Source organism: Lampetra planeri, chromosome 27 (assembly GCF_965212315.1).
Source record: "Lampetra planeri chromosome 27, kcLamPlan1.2.h2, whole genome shotgun sequence".
In the NCBI taxonomy this organism is placed as follows: domain Eukaryota; kingdom Metazoa; phylum Chordata; class Hyperoartia; order Petromyzontiformes; family Petromyzontidae; genus Lampetra; species Lampetra planeri.
Genome location: NC_136133.1, coordinates 7,736,659 through 7,757,315, shown reverse-complemented (window position 1 = coordinate 7,757,315; position 20,657 = coordinate 7,736,659). Strand labels below are relative to the sequence as shown.

General features: G+C 55.7%; 1 long non-coding RNA gene across 1 annotated transcript in view; it reads right to left on the bottom strand.

The window, feature by feature from the left end:
* The window catches only part of LOC144728102 (uncharacterized), a 149,337-nt gene that overhangs the window by 62,388 nt on the left and 66,292 nt on the right, over positions 1-20,657 (bottom strand). The window lies entirely within an intron of this gene.

Below are 20,657 nucleotides of genomic sequence, written 5' to 3'. Positions count from 1 at the left end.
CTCCCACGACCACACACCCCCCCCTCACACACACACAACAACAACAACCGCCATTCGCCACTCAGTGGCGGTGACGTCACCACGACGCTTGTGCCAGGCTATGTGCACGTTAAGGCCATGTGAAGTGTCGAATGCCCGCTGGCAGGAGGTCACGGGGCAGACCCAGGTGACATGAGTCGACTGACTGAGATAACTGGCCGTTGCACCACTTGTACCCCGTACTGTGCCAACTTGCTGTGTTTTATCCACCCAACGTTCTGCTCGTTGTTGTGAGCATCACTCCTCTGCCCTCCGTTGTTACTGGAGGGCGACTGCCTCCACCTGCCTCCACCTGCCCAGTAGCATCCTTCACGAGCCTCCTCCACAGAGGCTGATCTTGACACCGCTGGTACCAGTCATCGGCAAGTCCACTCAGCTCCACGTCCTCCTGTACCACATCACTCTATCTCTTCTCTAGCCCAAGCCTCGGCCGTTTATCCCCCTCGATCCGGCCGAACAAAAGTTGTTTAGGCATGCGGTGGCTGGGCATGCGGGCTGCTACATGACCCAGCCAACGCAGCCTTGCCTGCCAGAGGAACTCACCGATGGGGTTTTGTGCAGATATTTCAATGATTTGTGAGCTCCTCACAGAATCCAGCCTGGTTAAACCCAAGATGGATCATAGGCAGGCCAGCCTAAATGTTTATAACCGGCGAAGATGGTCCATTAGGGGGGTAAACGTTTTGCAAGCGTAGAGAAGGGAGGGTATTACTGTGGCTGAGAAGACCCGAAGCTTCGTGCGGAGCGACAGACCAGGTAACAGCTTCCACGCAGCGTTACGCAGCCAATGGAAAGATAATGCATCTCGACTGATTCGAAGTAAGACCTCTGCTGTCAAACAGGAGCCGGTCATAAGCACACTGCCCAGTTATGAAAAACTCTCCACTTTCTCCACAATTGCCCCATCACCAATTGGGAGTTGTGGGGGTGGAGTGTCCGATGGTACAACATACCCAGGCAGGTGCTTAGTTTTGGTTGGGCTGATGGTAAGGCCCCACACCTCTTAGTGGAAAGCTCCAGGTTTAGCAGCAGCGCCTCCAACTCCTCCTCTGAGTGAGCAGCAATCACCAGATCATCGGCATACATAACATGGTTGACCAACAGGGAGCCATCACTTAACCGCACCCGGGCATCGATCAGCCTCCCGTTGTATCTGTACCACATGGAAATTCCTCCGGTACAGCCATTGAAGACTTCACAAACTACGTGGTCGAAATAGATGTTAAATAATGTGGAAGCCAGAGGACATCCCTGTCGCACCACAAGGTGTACAGTGAATGGCTCCGACTCCCGGCCACGTTGCTTTACCCGGGCCCGCTCACCATCATAAAGGTCCTTAATGATCGTGAGCAGAGGGTCAGGGACTCCGAAAGCACGAAGAACAACCCAGAGTTCAGGCCTGCTAATGGTATCATAGGCCTTGACCAGGTCAATAAAGCAGATGTAGGTCTTGTTGGAATTCCCTACACCTCTGCTGTAGCAGACGGACAGAAAATATGGCATATGTGCCGGACCACCCTTTCCTAAAACCACATTGGGGCTCCACAAGCCTCTCCTCGGCGTGCCTGGCAAGGCGATGATGAATAATCCTTGCCAGGATTTTTCTCGGCACACTGAGGAGTGAGATGCCCCTGTAGTTGTTACAGTCTGTGCGGTCCCACTTCTTAAAGAGGGGGACCACCAGGGCACCCTTCCAATCCTGCGGAACCCGTCCAGTGGTCGAGACTGTTGTTATGATGTCATATAGGGCAGTCTGTGCACAAACGCCACCCTCCCTCAGCATTTCGCTTGGGAGATCATCTACATGCAAACACATCTACAGGTAAACCCAACTACAGGCAAACCCAACTACAGGCAAACACATCTACAGGCAAACACAACTGCAGGTAATACATCTACAAGCAAACACAACTGCAGGCAAACACAACTACAGGCAAACACATCTACAGGCAAACACAACTACAGGCAAACACATCTACAGGCAAACACAACTACAGGCAAACACAACTACAGGCAAACACATCTACAGGCAAACACAACTGCAGGCAAACACATCTACAGGCAAACACAACTACAGGCAAACACAACTACAGGCAAACATAACTACAGGCAAACACAACTACAGGCAAACATAACTACAGGCAAACACATCTACAGGCAAACACATCTACAGGCAAACACAACTACAGGCAAACACATCTACAGGCAAACACATCTACAGGCAAACACATCTACAGGCAACACGTCTACAGGCAACACACAAACAGACAGCCATTGCAGCACTGTACAGGCAACACCTACAAGCATCTCCAGGCAAACACACCACAATCTGTATTCATGCTGGAGGAATCCGATGAGCTGTCAAGTTCTTTTTCGCGGATGTTCCAGCAACAAAGAGTGGCAAAAGCACGACGGTAGTGCAAAGTGCAGGAGAGGCGAAGCAATCAAGCAAGTTAAACTTTAGCAGCCTTATAGTTCACTGCAGTGTACTGCAAGGCAACCCGTTTGTCAGCTTAAATACTGCCCTCCTGTTCACGTGTCTAAACTTTTTCCAACCACTTGCCATCATCGTTTGCATCTCGTGCCTCTTAAAGTTCTCTTCACTTGATACAGCGATTGTGCTGTGACGGGTTCCACCTGAAGACGGAAGCTTGTGTTGCCTCCGACACGTCGTGATTTAATTCGATTTAATTTTTTCCCCCCCGTGACTTTACCGAAAAAAACTCAGAGTATGGACCCTTGCAGTTGCACGGAAACTTCACATTTAGAATAAATCACCCAAAACAACGAAACCATCCACATCCTGCCAGGCACCCAGAGGATACTGGCGAATACAGCAACAGGCGAACCACCTAAGTACTGTACAAGCCACACACCTGTAGGGGTGTTAGAGAGAGAGCCCGTTATGCATGGCAGCCTATGGTAAACAAACACAGTAGGCGGGGCTACATGTGTGCACGAGCAGGTGCCCTCTGCGACGTCCGCGCCAGACACCCTGGGGGGTCGATTCGGTCATTATGATCCCCCGGGGCCCCACCCCTCAGGGAGGGGTTGGGTATAAAAGGGGAATGTATCGAGGGGCTCGGGAGTGTTGTGTTAGCTAAGAAGAGGAGACGGAAGACGTCCTAGATAGAGCCCTGGTCTCCCCCTGGCACGCCGTCCTTATCAGGACCGCGCAGGCTCGAGCCAGTGGCGTGGTACCAGAGCCAGAGCCAGTGCTGGTCTGGACTCTGGGTACCGGGCCCGACTGACCAGTGTCGGGCCAAGATAGCCTCCCCTAGCCCATTAGAGGAGGACTCAGAGGCAGGCTAGGGTTAGCCTAGAGGTGTGTCCTCAGATAGACGGGTGAGGGGGCCGATACCCCCTCAGTGTGTATGTCACAACGTGTGGTGTTAAATAAACAAGTGTGCCTCCAACTCCGGTGTGAACGAGTCATAAGCGTTACTACATCTGGCGTCAGAAGTGAAACAAAGTACGAACATGGATACACGCCGGACGACTCGAGTCGGGGTACCAGAGGCAGAAGACACCACTGCAGTCGGAGGGCCCGAGACGGCTGAAGATGCCATCGACCAGCCGGGGCTGGGCGCATCCACGCCACAGCAGCTGGAGGAAGGGGAGCCGTCGATGGAGGGGCTGAGGGAGGCGCACGCGAAGCTGACCGAGCTGCTGTACGCCGCAGCCGCCATGCTCGACACCATCACGCAGCTGGGGGCTGCGGGACCGCCACGGGGCAACGGCAGCCGACGATCACAGCGCCTTCCCGCCATTTCCACGGAGCAACATTTTGAAACTCCCGCCATCGCCGCAGCTGCTGTTGAGGGCGTGGCCGCTCTAAGCATCGCGTCCAACGGCGGGAGTACAGTACCTGCCGCGTCACCACCAACGGGCGGAACGTCACCACGGGTGCGACCGGCGATGCCATCGCTGGTTCGTGCCGACGCTGACTTGAGTGAGGCGGACGAGGGAGTGCGTTCTTCCTCTGCAGCCGCTGCCTTACATCAGCGGCTACCTCCACTCAAGGAATTTGTGGGCGAGGATGGCGACTGGGGCGGCTTCCAGCGGCGCTTCCTCGCTCACCAGGAGATGGCACAGTGGACAGACGCCGAGGCTCTCCGCACGCTGCCAGCACTTCTCGACAGCGACGCCCTCGCCACTCTAACATCGGCTTCGAAGGAGAGGCGCTCCACGCTGCAGAAGGCGATGCAGGTGCTGTCGGCGGTATATGGTCCACCATCGGACTGTCGCCAACTCTTTTACGATCGCCAGCGGGGGACGAAGGAGTCGCCCCTGGCGTACCGCACAAGCCTCCTGGCACTGGCGAAGGAGGCCTTTCCACGAATGGATGACGAGGGTGTCGACGCCATGGTGACAGAGAAGATACTTTTGCTGGCGGACGACTTAGACATCGTCATTGTCGCACAGGACGATGCAGAGATGTGCTCCCTCCAAGCGGCCCGTCTTCTCCACGCAAACCTGTCCTCTCAACGACGGAAGGCCAGCAAGGCGGCGAGCGGGCGTGCCGTCGCTGCAGCCACCCTCCCGGCGGAAGAGGTTTGCGCCATCGACCATCAACGGCAGCATGGAGCGGGAGTACGGGAGGACCGGGCCGGTTCAAGCCGTCTACAACATCCATCGTCGTCACCAGCGCTTCCACGCTGTTACAACTGCGGCATCCGGGGCCACGTCGCCTCGGGGTGCCGCTCTCCTGGGCAGCGCAGGACGACACCTCAACGGGACGCTGGCCCTCGTCACAAGCTCCACCATCATAATCCGGCGAGTCGCGGCACCCCTCATGCTTGGCCCACGCACACGCCCGTCACACACTCAAACACCGCAGCGAAGGGGGGGCCAATATCGCGTACCATGGCACCAACACGCACCGCTCTGGGTACTCAGATTGAACCCAGCCAGTGGTCCGTGTTGGCCCATCGGGTTGTAGCCGCGTCGTCAGGGTCGTCGGCCGTTGTGGGCCACATCGATGGGGTCGAGGTGCGCATCCTGGTCGATACAGGAGCATCGGCGACCATTATTTCGGAGTTGATTTATAACATTCTCCCTGCCCAAAGCCGTCCTTTGATGCCTGTTAACGTGCCATTCTTTGCTGCTAACGGGGGTTCACTTGGCATCATCGGACAAATTCGTGCCCAAATTTGTGTCGGGGATATTAAATTGTCTGGGCCGATTTTTGTTTCCTCCTCGCTGGCGGTTCCGTGCCTGCTGGGGACGGACTTCCTGGCCAAAATGCCGATTAGGATATTAATCGACCAGGGATGCATTGAGCTCCCATCGGGCCGACGCATGGCGTTTCTGCCATCCCCCGCTACGAGCCGGACGGCGTTCGCGACGGTGCCGGCGTTCGTAGATAGAACGGTGCGCGTTCCTCCGGGGGCGCAAATGTTGATTCCCTTGAAACTTCGGCGGCCCTTCGCTAAGGGCATTGGGGCTCAAGGGGTTCTGTTGGGACCGTCTAGGGCCGGGGTCAGTGGACCTGATTTACTCCCGGCCCAGACCATAGTGAGAGGGGAAGGAGAACCCTTCATCGCGGTCCTCAATGTGGGCTCGCAGACGGTGGTGGTCCCACAGGGGACCGTGCTTGCTCACGCAACGCCGGTGCCCTGTGAGGAACCCGTCGCGAGTCATGTCGGCGCTGTCCCTGCACCGCGACCACATTCGGACAGCGATGAAGGGTGGCTCGAGGCGCTTTGTGCGGGATCGACGGACCTGTCAAATTTAGAGCGTCAACGTCTTAAGACACTACTAAGGGAATTTTCCGACGTTTTCAGTCGGGATAAATACGATTTGGGCTGCACTAATCTGCTGCGTCACCATATTGATACGGGTGACAGCGCGCCAATACGCCAGAATCCTTTTCGGTTGAGTCCCGCCGAAAAGGACCATGTCAAATCGGCTGTTGATGACATGCTAGCCGCCGACATCATTTCTCCCTCCAACAGCCCTTGGGGAGCGCCGATCGTCCTGGTTAAGAAGCAGGACGGTTCGTTGCGGTTTTGCGTTGACTTTCGGCGCCTTAACAAAATTACGGTTGCCGACGCATACCCGCTCCCACGGATGGACGAATCGCTTGACGCCTTGGCGGGAGCGCGATTCTTCTCCACATTGGACTTACTTTCGGGATTCTGGCAGCTTCCTCTGGACGATGATTCAAAGCCTAAAACTGCTTTCCGTACTCCGCACGGCCTGTTTCAATTCAACCGGTTGCCGATGGGCTTACACTCAGCGCCGGCAACTTTCCAGCGGTTGATGGAATTGGTTTTGGCTGGATTGCAATGGGAGTCGTGCCTGATTTATTTGGATGACGTTATTGTCTTTGGCAAAACTTTTGATGAACATCTCCAGAGGTTGCGGGCGGTTTTCCTAAAGATGCGGGCTGCTAATTTGAAATTTAAGCCCCAAAAATGCCATTTGTTACGCGAGTCGGTGCGTTATTTGGGGCACATCGTGGGACGCTCAGGTATTTCTACCGATCCCGCCAAAACGCAGTGTGTAAGCTCCTGGCCGACTCCCACCTCAGTGGGAGAGGTTAGGAGTTTTATTGGGTTTGCGTCGTATTATAGACGCTTCGTCGCTAATTTTGCGACTATAGCAAAACCCCTACACGCTTTAACATCAAAAGGGGTTCGGTTCTGCTGGGGTCAGGAGGAGGAAGCTGCTTTTTGCTCCCTTCGGGACGCTTTGGTAAACGCTCCTCCCCTGATTTACCCTGATTTTTCAAAACCATTCTTGCTCGACACCGATGCGAGCAACACGGGTATTGGGGGCGTGCTCTCCCAGGTGGTTGACGGCGTGGAACGTGTGGTTGCGTACGGCAGTCGGGTGTTGTCTCCAGCGGAGCAACGATATTGTGTCACCCGTAGGGAACTGTTGGCAATTGTCCATTTCATCCAACAGTATCGCCCATATCTGTACGGTCGGCATTTCACCGTCCGCACAGATCATGCGGCACTGCAGTACGCCCTGAGGGTTCAACAGCCATCGGGACAATTGTCCCGATGGTTGGAGGTCCTCCAGGATTACGATTTCCAAACCACATACCGTAAGGGCGTTCGCCACACCAACGCGGACGCTCTGTCGCGCTTGCCAACCACCTCCGAGTGTGCATGCCTCCTGGGGTCTGGACGTTGCAGACCTCCAGGGGACACATCGGTTCCTGTCTTGGCGGCCGCCAACGACGACGATACAGTAGTTACTAATTCGATCGAACAACAGGGCAAAGATTCCCTGTTGGGGTTGCCCGTCATTGACTGGGGGCGCCTCCAGATGGAGGATGTGTCCCTCCTCGGGTGGCGACGTCGCGTTGGCGGTGCGGCGGGGGGAAAAAGAGGTGGTTCCGACGCATGGGAAATGTGCCAAGGCCTGCTGATGCATTGGGACGGGAAGTCGCGTCGACATCGGCTGGTGGTCCCTACTGGGTTGCGGGGCAGGGTGGTATGGGCCGCTCATGAGCGCCTCCTACACCTGGGGACCCAAAAGACTCTCGCCTTGCTGCAACTTGATTTTTATTGGCCTGGCATGACGAGGGATGTTGGGGATTTGTTGGGATCATGCCCTCGATGTGCACAACGCAAACCGCCGGCACGGGAGTCTAACCCGCCCTTGCAATCGATCAAAGTGTCCAGGATAAACGAGCTGGTCGCTCTGGACATTTTGGGACCATTCCCCGCCACCCCCAGGGGGAATAGATATTTGTTGACTGGTGTCGAGTATTTTACACGCTGGCCTATGGCCTGGCCTCTGGCCAACCAGTCGGCAGCAGCCATCGTGGAGGCCTTTGTTCAGGGTTATGTCCTGGACAAAGGTGCTCCGGAGAGGCTGCTGACCGACCAGGGCAGAAATTTTTCCGGTAAACTACTCAGACAAGTCTGTGATCTCCTGGGCACAAAGAAAATTCGGACCTCCCCATATCACCCACAAACTGACGGGATGGTCGAACGGTTGCATCGCACCATCACGTCCATGTTATCACAACAAGTTTCGGACTCGCAAACGGATTGGGACCTACAAATTCAGGGGGTCTTGGCGGCGTACCGGATGGCACCCCATGCAGCTACGGGGTTTTCTCCCTTTTACCTCATGTACGGCCGAGAACCAGACCCGCCTGTTCGTGCCCAGTTGCAGATCCCCGTGCCGCAGGGAAAAACTAATCTGGCTGACCACGTTAAATTTAATCTGGACAAATTGACCGAGGCACGGGATGCTGCAAGGCAAAACTCTGACCTCCGTCAGAAGGCGAATGAGCGCCTCAGATTGAGTCGAGCGCACATGCTGCAGTGGAAGCCGGGGGACAAGGCATGGCTGCACTGCCCCCAGGTGCCACTGGCAACCTCCTCTAAACTGGTGCGGCCGTGGCGGGGCCCTGTGGAAGTGGTGGAGGTGTTACGACCGCAGTGCGTGCGCATCAAGTGGGGGAAGCGGCGATGGTTCGTGCACCCCTCTAGGTTAAAACCCTTCTCTGCGGTACACAATCACACTTCACACGCGCGTGGCCAAGCATGTGGGGGGTCGGCCGACTCGCTGGGTCCGTCTCCGTCGCTCTCACCTAATGCCTTGCCGGCTGTGCCACCTTCAGGTGCATCAGGAGTGACGGGCTCACGCCCAATCACCCCTCCTGCGGATACCGAGGGTCACGCGGAGTCGGATGAATGCTCACCCCAAGACGGACAATTGCCACCTGATGGTCCGCCACACGCGGTTACCCCGTGTGAGGGGCCCGCTGCAAGGACGCGCGCTAAAATGCGCAAACTGTTGTGAGGCCGGAAAATGTGTACATAGCTGTTGTGTTCATTGGATGTTGTGTGGGTGGTGTGTTCCCCACTCCTCGGATGTACATATGTTGGCTTCACCGTGTGTTGTGTGTGCGTGGTGGGTTCCCTGCTGATTGTATATAGGCTGTTTTTTTTACGGAATTCGTATTTATTCGGGGGGGGTGCGACGGGTTGTTTTCTCATCTTGCTGTTGCGTTCTTGTTCTGGTTCCTGTTATTGTTCAAAAATAGTGAGGCACACGCGCGGTCAGGGGGTGAAGGCACCTTTATTGTCAAATTTTTGTATGTTGGCAGCCGGGACGGCTGCATGCTATGCGGGGGGGAGTGATGTAGGGGTGTTAGAGAGAGAGCCCGTTATGCATGGCAGCGTATGGTAAACAAACACAGTAGGCGGGGCTACATGTGTGCACGAGCAGGTGCCCTCTGCGACGTCCGCGCCAGACACCCTGGGGGGTCGATTCGGTCATTATGATCCCCCGGGGCCCCACCCCTCAGGGAGGGGTTGGGTATAAAAGGGGAATGTATCGAGGGGCTCGGGAGTGTTGTGTTAGCTAAGAAGAGGAGACGGAAGACGTCCTAGATAGAGCCCTGGTCTCCCCCTGGCACGCCGTCCTTATCAGGACCGCGCAGGCTCGAGCCAGTGGCGTGGTACCAGAGCCAGAGCCAGTGCTGGTCTGGACTCTGGGTACCGGGCCCGACTGACCAGTGTCGGGCCAAGATAGCCTCCCCTAGCCCATTAGAGGAGGACTCAGAGGCAGGCTAGGGTTAGCCTAGAGGTGTGTCCTCAGATAGACGGGTGAGGGGGCCGATACCCCCTCAGTGTGTATGTCACAACGTGTGGTGTTAAATAAACAAGTGTGCCTCCAACTCCGGTGTGAACGAGTCATAAGCGTTACTACACACCTACAGGCAAAGCAATGGATACAGGCGACACACACGGGCAACACAGGTCAGAACTAAGAACTATTTATTCGATCAGGTAAAGGCCCACTGGGCTTCATAGCTGAGTTTCAGAAGTTGAGCTGGCTATCACAAATGGTAGCTCAGCGAAAGTGGCTCATTCATCGTGTGGAAATGTATAGCAGCAAAATACTCGCTAAATGTGGAGAGGAAAAAACTGGAGGACGTGGAGAAAAATTCACGAGACCACGGGGAGAGAGAGACGCAGACTCCAAATACACAGCAGCAGGTGTCTGGGTCGGGATCGAACCCACGACCTCCTGCGTACCAGGCGAGGTAGCTAACATCTCCTAGCCACCGTGATGATGATGAGAGAGAGACGCAGATTCCACATATACAGCAGGTGTCAGGGTCGAGATCGAACCCACGACCTCCTGCGCACCAGGCGAGGAAGTTAACATCTCCTAGCCACCGTGATGATGATGATGGGAGAGAGACGCAAACCCCAAATCTACAGCAGGTGTCAGGGTCGAGATCAAACCCACGACCTCCTGCGCACCAGGCGAGGTAGTTAACATCTCCTAGCCACCGTGATGATGATGAGAGAGAGACGCAAACCCCAAATCTACAGCAGGTGTCAGGGTCGGGATCGAACCCACGACCTCCTGTAGACCAGGCGAGGTAGTTAACATCCCCTAGCCACCGTGATGATGATGAGAGAGAAAGCACACAGACTCCACATATACAGCAGGTGTCAGGGTCGAGATCGAACCCACGACCTCCTGCGCACCAGGCGAGGTAGTTAACATCTCCTAGCCACCGTGGCGCCCCATACAAGAAACTAAATTAGAAGCAACACGAACAGGCAACATATGACACGTACAGTCAACACACTGTCAACACACGTACTGTACAGTCAACACAGAGAGGCGACGCAGGTAATGGCAACACGCAACTTCGGCACACTTCACACACCTCCCCCCTGAACTCACCACTCCCCTCACCTCACAGCTCCCCACACGCCACTCACTCACCCCACCCTCACGTAAAACCCACCTCAACACACTCACCCCACAGCACTCACCAAACAACCTCTCCCGCAAACCACGAACGTCACATTCCTCCCCCTCGCTCACCTCACCACTACCACCACATTCTCGCTCAGCCACCCTCCCTCTTCCGCAAACCACCTATCGAAGCACACACACACCACACACACACACCACACACACACACCACACACACACACCACACACACACACCACACACACACACCACACACACACACCACACACACACACCACACACACACACCACACACACACACCACACACACACACCACACACACACACACCACACACACACACACCACACACACACACACCACACACACACACACCACACACACACACACACCACACACACACACACCACACACACACACACCACACACACACACACCACACACACACACACCACACACACACACACCACACACACACACACCACACACCACACACCACCACACACACCACGTCCCAACTCACCACACCCCACGCTCACCACATTCCTCACTTTCACTGCACACCAACGCGCTCGCCCACAACCCTTACTCACCCGAACTCACCTCACCCACGCTACCCCCTCGACCCATCACAACACTCGCATGGTGGTCTCACGCGTCTCACCACCACACCTCACCACCACAACTCACCACCACAACTCATCACCACACCTCACCACCACAACTCACCACCACAACTCACCACCACACCTCACCACCACAACTCACCACCACAACTCACCACCACAACTCACCACCACAGCTCACCACCACACTTCACCACACCACCACAGCTCACCACCACAGCTCACCACCACAACTCACCACCACAGCTCACCACCACACTTCACCACACCACCACAGCTCACCACCACAGCTCACCACCACAGCTCACCACCACAGCTCACCACCACAACTCACCACCACACCTCACCACCACACCTCACCACCACAGCTCACCACCACACCTCACCACCACAGCTCACCACCACACCTCACCACCACACTTCACCACCACACCTCACCACCACAACTCACCACGACAACTCACCACCACAGCTCACCACCACAACTCACCACCACAACTCACCACCACAACTCACCACACCACACCTCACCACCACAGCTCACCACTACAACTCACCACCACAACTCTCGATGGCCGCTGCCTCACCGCTCCTCACCTGGGTTCCCGCTACTGGGGCGCGGCGCGTTTGGAATTTGCACCGCGGCCCCCTCGCACCTGCAGGGCGGGCGCGGCGCTCTGGTATGCGGGGGCGGGGCACCTAGCCTGGCACCTAGCCTGGCACGTGACCTGGAACTTGACCTGGCACGTGACCTGGCACGTGACCTGGCACCTGACCTGGCACCTGACCTGACACCTGACCTGGCACCTGACCTGGCACCTAGCCTGGCACCTGACCTGGAACTTGACCTGTCACCTGGCCTGTCACATCACCTGGCACGTGACCTGGCACCTGCCCTGGCACCTGACTTGGCACCTGACCTGGCACGTGACCTGGCACCTGACCTGGCACCTGACCTGTCACCTGGTCTGTCACCTGACCTGACACCTGACCTGGCACCTGACCTGGCACCTAGCCTGGCACCTGACCTGGAACTTGACCTGTCACCTGGCCTGTCACATCACCTGGCACGTGACCTGGCACCTGACTTGGCACCTGACCTGGCACCTGACCTGGCACCTAGCCTGGCACCTGACTTGGCACCTGACCTGGCAACTGACCTGGCACCTGACCTGGCACCTGACCTGCCACCTCACCTGCCACCTGACCTGGCACCTGACCTGTCACCTGACCTGCCACCTGACCTGGCACCTGACCTGGCACGTGACCTGGCACCTGACCTGGCACCTGACCTGTCACCTGGTCTGTCACCTGACCTGTCACCTGCCCTGGCACGTGACCTGGCACCTGACCCGGCACCTAGCCTGGCACCTCGCCTGGCACCTGACCTGGCACCTGACCTGGCACTTGACCTGGCACCTGACCTGGCACCTGCCCTGGCACCTGACCTGGCACCTGGCCTGGCACCTGGCCTGGCACCTGGTCTGGAATCTGACCTGGAATCTGACCTGCCACTTGACCTGTCACCTGACATGGCACCTGACCCGGCACCTGACCTGGCACCTGACCTGCCACCTGACCTGTCACCTGACCTGGCACCTGGCCCGGCACCTGACCTGGCACCTGACCTGGCACCTGACCTGCCACGTGACCTGGCACCTGACCACGCACCTGGCCTATTGCTGTTGTTATTGTACAGATGATTGCGCTTGTCTACCCCTAGGTGAGACCACACAACAGCAATCGTCGCCCTCTCCTGGCGGCAGACGAACACACACAGGGACAGCTGCCACCGGGGGTGCCCCTCGGCTAGACCACACAGCAGGAATGAATCATCGCCACCTCTACTGGTTGCAGACTCATGGCCCAGGTCCCTCTTACGAATGAGACTCTACTCGTGTACGCTGGCCGCTTGAGTTCGACCTGGCCACTCAAGATCAACCCGACACCTGAAACGGTGAAACGGTGAGAGCGTGTGTGTGTCACCGTGTGTGATTGGCAGTGCGTGTATTAGTGTGTCAGTGTGTATCAGTGCCTGGGAGTTATATTTAGCACCCGTGTGCATGTCAATATGTGCGTGTATCAATGTCAGTGTGTGTGTACGTGTCATTGTGTGTGTATGTGTCAGTGTGTGTATCGATGTCAGTGTGTGTGTCAGTGTGTCAGTGTGTATGTGTCATTGTGTGTGTATGTGTCAGTGTGTGTATCAATGTCATTGTGTGTGTATGTGTCAGTGTGTGTCAATGTGTGTGTGTATGTGTCATTGTGTGTGTATGTATGTGTCATTGTGTGTGTATGTGTCATTGTGTATGTGTCAGTGTGTGTATCAATGTCAGTGTGTGTCAGTGTGTGTGTCAGTGTGTGTGTTTCAATGCCACACACATTGCGCTACGAATGCAGCAACCCGAGTTTGATTGCCACTCACGGCTAACACCAGTGACGATTATCTGAACCGATCCTGGGCCTCCCCTAGGTCGACTCAACTTCAAAGTATTGCTTGGTGCGGTGTGTAGCAATCATCGCTCCTGGGGAGATAAAGGTGTCCGGGCATGGTGATGGCTACTCACCTCCTCGTGTGCCTTGCCGGCCTTCATCGGTGATACGCGCAAACGGCACTTGCCCCAACACTCCGTTAAAGGCTACACGGGGGATATTTGCCATTGCGTGTGACAGTGTGTGTGAGAATATCTTACAGTAATTCTCTCCCTTCTCGATGCGTGTGAATCATAGAGCCCTCGACAGGGGCGTCTGCGCCGGTTTGTAATCAAGCCTGCTGGTTTAACCTGCAGGCTTGATTACAGTGGTGTGACAGTGCTCACAGACCCTCGACAGATCTGGGCACAGTCCCATCGGTGAGCTCCTCCGACAGGCAAAGCTGCGTTGGCGAGATCATGCAGCTCGCATGCCCAGCCACCGCATGACCAAACAGCTTCTGTTTCGCCGGATGGAGGGGGCGAAGCGGGTCCTTGCACGGGCTGGAGACGAGATGGAGTGATGCGGTACAGGAGGACGTGGAGCTGAGTGGACTTGCCAACGACTGGTACCAGCGGTGTCAAGATCGGCCTCTGTGAAGGAGGCTCGTGAAGGACGCTGCTGGGCAGTTGGAGGCAGTCGCCCTCCAGCAACAACGGAGGGCGGAGGAGCGACGCTCACAACAACGAGCAGAGCACAGAGGTAGTTAAAACGCAGCAATGAGGCACAGTAGGGGGAGTGGGGGCATAGCTGGTACATGTGGGGCGTCACGGTCGCGAGATGTTAACTACCTCGCCTGGTAAACAGGAGGTCGTGGGCTCGATCCCGACCCTGACGCCTGCTGCTGTATATTTGGCGTTTGCGTGTTCTCCTCGTGTTCTCCTCGTGATCGCGAGGGGGTTTTCACCGAGTCCTCCGGGTTTCGCCTGCACGATTAGAATCACGCGTTCAGAGTCTTTGGTCGCTATAAATGATCACGTGATAAGCCACTTCGTTGCGCAATCATTTGTGTCCAGGTCGCTTCTGAAAAAATATCTCAGCGGGCCTTACCTGGCAAAATAAATACAAAATGTGTTCGTACAGTTAATATACAACATGTGGTGAGTGAGTGTGTGTGACGGTGTGTGTGTGAGTGGGCAGTCCGGCAAAACAACCTCCTACCTCCTCGCGGTGCCGGACGGGCAACACTGTCGTGGGCAGTGCTGTGGGGGAGGGCCAATGCCCATCGGCCTCTCCCCTCATGGCGTCTGTGACCACCACAGTGGCTAAACGGGGGCTCTGGGCGGGTGCGAGGGGCTGGTAACCCCTCCACCTTCAATTAACCACCACTAAACTACGAATTAAACATAAACCTGTAACTAATAAGCTTGTGCCGGAGGCCCCGGGGGGTCAGGCTTTTATGACGTCTCCTGGCCAAACCCCATTTGGCGGAGCCAGGAGATTGAATTTTCACCCTCGGGGCTCCTCCAGAAACAACGAAAAACCATTGCGGATGGCCACGTGGAATGTTCGAACGCTCACTGCGGAGGAGAGGCTGCCACTCCTCTGTCGGGAGCTGGACCGGTACCGCCTGGATCTCTGTGGCATTCAGGAGGTCCGGTGGACCGGTGCTGGATCCTGCCACCATGAGGGGTGGACAGTCCTCTACTCGGGGCAGGAGATTGCCAAACAACAGGGTGTGGCTCTTCTTCTGAACAAAAGAATGAAGGGGGCGTGGGAGCGTGGCGGTGAGGTGTGGGAAGCTGTAAGCCCCAGGATACTTTGGGTTCGCCTTCCCATCAATCAGAGGCGAGGAGTGGTGGTCGTGGTTACTTATGCCCCCACCGAAGACGAACATTCGTGGAGGGATGCAGGCAAAGCCGATGAGTCAGACGCTTTCTATGACCTCCTGTCATAGGTGCTGGCTAAAGTGGCCACTCGGGACAGAGTCATCTTGTTGGATGACTTCAATGCCCGAGTTGGTCATGATGCTGGCACCTGGTCTGGAGTGATTGGAAGGCATGGGCCAGATCAGCTCAATAATAACGGTAGGAGGCTGCTAGATTTTTGTGCAGCCCATGGGCTTGTAATTACCAACACGCTCTTCCGGCATAGGCGCATCCACACAACATCATGGATACATGCCGGGTCCAAGCAAGAACATCTGCTGGACTACATAGTGACGGACCAGCGGATGCGAGCCCATGTCCTTGACACCAGGACCTACCGTGGAGCTGATCTGCCCTCTGACCATCGACTAGTCATCTGTAAGATGCGCCTGCCATTCTTCCACTCCGGTGGTGGGTGTACACCCAGGATCCCATTCCAACCAAAAGTGGCCTGGTTTCAGTTAGCTGATGAAAGTTGCAAGCGAGAATTTCATCATCGCTTGCAGCTGGGGTTGGCATCGTCCCCCACTCCACCTGATGTCGAGGGTAAATGGGCGAGGTTTAAGACTGTGACTCATGCAGCTGCAATGGCTGCTTTGGGTACGCGGTCCAGACCTCCCCAGAAACCCTGGCTGACAGAGGAGGTGTTCAGGTTAATTGAGAAAAAGCGACAGGCCCACTCTCATCGCCTACAGCATCCCACGTCAGAGAATGAGGAGGTTTACCGCAGCCTTCGCTCGGAGGTTCGGAGAGCCGTAAGGCGCTGTAAGGATGGGTGGTGGTCGCGGGTTGCTGAGGAGATGGAGTCTGCCTCAGTGGCCCGCGATCACAAATCACTATTTAACTCCATCAAAAAAGTAACCTGCAGCGCCACACCTATTACCATCATTAGAGGAAAAACGGTGATCCAATCTCCGACCCCCAGGAACAGGTTTGCAGATTTGCTGAGCATTTCTGTGAGGTCCTGGGGGAGGGAAAATCCCTCAGCCAGGAAAACATCATGGCACAAAGTGGGGATAACCCTGCTGAGGCTGCGGTGCCTCAAATATTGGAAGAGGTCACCCCCTGTGAGTGGCTGGCTGAGGTACCAGCTGTTGAGGAAGTACTGAGGGCGATCCGGAGTCTGAGACCAGGGAAGGCACCGGGCAGAGATGATCTCCCAAGCGAAATGCTGAGGGAGGGTGGCGTTTGTGCACAGACTGCCCTATATGACATCATAACAACAGTCTGGACCACTGGACGGGTTCCGCAGGACTGGAAGGATGCCCTGGTGGTCCCCCTCTTTAAGAAGGGGGACCGTACTGACTGTAACAAATACAGGGGCATCTCACTCCTCAGTGTGCCGGGTAAGGTCCTGGCAAGGATTATTCAACATCGCCTTGCTAGGCACGCTGAGGAGAGGCTTGCGGAGCCCCAATGCGGTTTCAGGAAAGGGCGGTCCTGCACAGATGCCATATTTTCTGTCCGTCTGCTACAGCAGAGGTGTAGGGAATTCCAAAAAGACCTACATCTCTGCTTTATTGACCTGGTCAAGGCCTATGATACCATCAGTAGGACTGGGCTCTGGGTTGTTCTTCGTGCTTTCGGAGTCCCTGACCCTCTGCTCACGATCATTAAGGACCTTCATGATGGTGAGCGGGCCCGGGTAAAACTACGTGGCCGGGAGTCGGAGCCTTTCCCTGTACACCTTGGGGTGCGACAGGGATGTCCTCTGGCTCTCACATTATTTAACATCTATTTCGACTGCGTAGTTCGTGAAGCCTTCAATAGCTGTACCGGGGGAATTACCATTTGGTACAGATATAATGGGAGGCTGATCGACGCCCGGGTGCGATCAAGGGATGGCTCCCTATTGGTCAACCACGTTATGTCTGCCGATGATTTGGTAATAGCTGCTCATTCAGAAGAGGAGTTGGAGACGCTGCTGCTGAGACTGGAGCGTGCCACTAAGAGGTGGGGCCTTACCATCAGCCCCACCAAAACTAAGCACCTGCCTGGGTATTTTGTACCATCGGGCACTCCACCCCCACAACTCCCAATCGGTGATGGGGCAGTTGTGGAGAGAGTGAAGAGTTTCCCATACCTGGGCAGTGTGCTTATGACCTGCTCCAGTTTATCAGCAGAGGTCTCACTCCGAATCAGTCGAGCGGCAATATCTTTTCATCGGTTGCGTAACGCTGTGTGGAAGCTACCTGGTCTGTCGCTCCGCACGAAGCTTCAGGTCTTCTCGGCCACGGTCATTCCCTCCCTTCTCTACGCTTGCGAAACATGGACCCCCCTAGTGGAGCATCTTCGCCGGTTGGAAACATTTAGGCTGGCCTGCCTACGATCCATCCTGGGTTTAACCAGGCTGGATTGTGTGAGGAGCTCACAAGTCCTTGAAAGATCTGGGAAAAGTCCCATCAGTGAGCTCCTCCGGCAGGCAAGGCTGCGTTGGCTGGGTCATGTAGCCCGCATGCCCAAGCCACCGCATGCCTAAACAGCTTTTGTTCGGCCGGATCGAGGGGGCTAAACGGGCGCGGCACGGGCTAGAGAAGAGATGGAGTGATGTGGTACAGGAGGACGTGGAGCTGAGTGGACTTGCCGATGACTGGTACCAGCGGTGTCAAGATCGGCCTCAGTGGAGGAGGCTACTGGGCAGTTGGAAGCAGTCGCCCTCCAACAACAACGGAGGGCGGAGGAGCGACGCTCACAACAACGAGCGGAGCGCCGGGTGGCTAAAGCACAGCAAGTTGGCACAGTAGGGGGCACAGGTGGTGCATCAGCCAGTCATCTCGGTCATCTCGGTCAGTCGACCCGTGGCACCTGGGTCTGCCCCGTGACCTCCTGCCAGCAGGCGTTCGACACTTCACGTGGCCTCAGGGTGCACATGGCCTGGCACAAGCGTCGTGGTGACGTCACCGCCACTTAGTGGCGAATGGCGGTTGTTGTTGTTGTTGTTGTGAGTGGGCAGTTGGAGGCAGTCGTCCTCCAACAACAACGGAGGGCGGAGGAGCGACGCTCACAACAACGAGCGGAGCGCCGGGTGGATAAAGTACAGCAAGTTGGCACAGTAGGGGGGGCACAGGTGTTGCATCAGCCAGTCATTTCGGTCATCTCAGTCAGTCGACCCGTGGCACCTGGGTCTGCCCCGTGACCTCCTGCCAGCGGGCGTTCGACACTTCACGTGATAGCCTCAAGATGCACCTAGCCTGGCACAAGCGTCGTGGTGACGTCACCGCCACTTAGTGGCGAATGGCGGTTGTTGTTGTCAGTGAATGTGTAGCGGTTATCGCGCTGCGCTACGAACCCGGCGACCTGAGTTCGATCCCCACTTACGGCCACCCCCTAGGTTGACTCAGCCTAAAATGAGTACCTGGTGCGGTGGGTAAACCACGCCACTGGGGAGACAAAGGCGGGCGTAGTGCTGGCGACCCCCACCCCCTCAGGTACCGTGCCAGCCTTCATAGGTGCTCGCTAACAGCACTTGCCCCAACAGTCTGTTCAGTTTATTGTAAGTTTTTAGTTTTTTTCAGTTTCATGTATTAGGTACTCGCTGTACTATACCCGGCTTCGCCCGGGACTTAATCCACTACGCCCGGCCGCCTTTGTCTCCCCAGTGGCGATGTTCACACACCACACCAGTTAATTGTTTGAGGCTGAGTCGACCTAGGGGATGCCCAGGACCGGTTCAAATAATCGTCACCGGTGGTGGCCGTGAGCGGGAATCGAACTCGGGTCGCCGGGTTCGTAGCGCAGCGCGCTAACCGCTACACTACAATGCGTGACGCTTCCACGTGTGCGGGTCACGTGACAGATGTGACGTCCCAGCTCACTTGCCGTGCAAAAAAATCAACGCATTATTGAGCTCCCCCCCCCCCAAAACAAGTGTATTTTTATAATGTGTGCATGGTGTACAGTCTGGAAAGTACCCAGATGGAAAATTTCAAGTTTGTTGCATATCGGGAAGTACGCTAAACATTTCGAACAGACACATGTTCACAACTTTGCCTTTTATAAAAATGGAGATAACCCTGTGAGCCATGCGGCTCTTGACTCGGGTGCAATCGCAACAAACAAAAACACGAACAAGAAACATGGTAAAGTGACTCCACGCAACAGAAAAATTCAGGAAAAAACAGCAAAGTCTTCCAAAAAAAGCACCGCGTTTCAACGCTGTGTGCAAAAAATCCCAGTGGGATGCAAGTCAAACAACAACAACAACAACCATAAGACAATTTAGATTAAAGTTATCAGGCTAACTCTGCACAACAACAACAAACAAACATGGCGAAACTAAAACGTGTTTCAAAATCACCAAAATAAATCTACAAAAGCAATGTAACAACAGTGATCATAGCAGTGAGAGTGAGTTTAAGTGAGTGAGAGGGCGAGTGATTTTGTGAGTTCGGCACCGCGTGAAGTGGATTCTAAAAACAGCGCAGGATGAGCCGCCTTGCTGTCCCGTGGGACAATCCGCGCGAGAGGAGAGAGAGAGAGGAGAGAGAGGGGAGAGACAGTGAGAGAGAGAGGGCGGAGAGAGTCGGAGAGAGGTGGGGGGAGAGAGGAGATCGTGGAGGAGAGAGGCGAGAGAGAGTCATGGAGAGAGGAGCGAGAGGGGAGTGGACAGTGAGATCGAGATTGCAGAGAGAGAGAGTGGAGAGAGAGTGAGTGATGGAGAGAGTGGCGGGGAAATTGGGAAGAGCGATTGGGAGGGAGAGCGAGAGTAAGAGAGCAGAGAGTGTGATGGAGAGTGGAGAGAGAGGGGGTAGAGAGAGAGAGGGGTAGAGAGAGGGGGTACAGAGAGAGGGGGTAGAGAGAGAGAGGGGTAGAGAGAGGGGGTACAGAGAGAGGGGGTAGAGAGAGAGAGGGGGTAGAGAGAGGGGGTACAGAGAGGGGGGTAGAGAGAGAGAGGGAGTAGAGAGACAGAGAGGGGGTACAGAGAGAGGGGGTAGAGAGATAG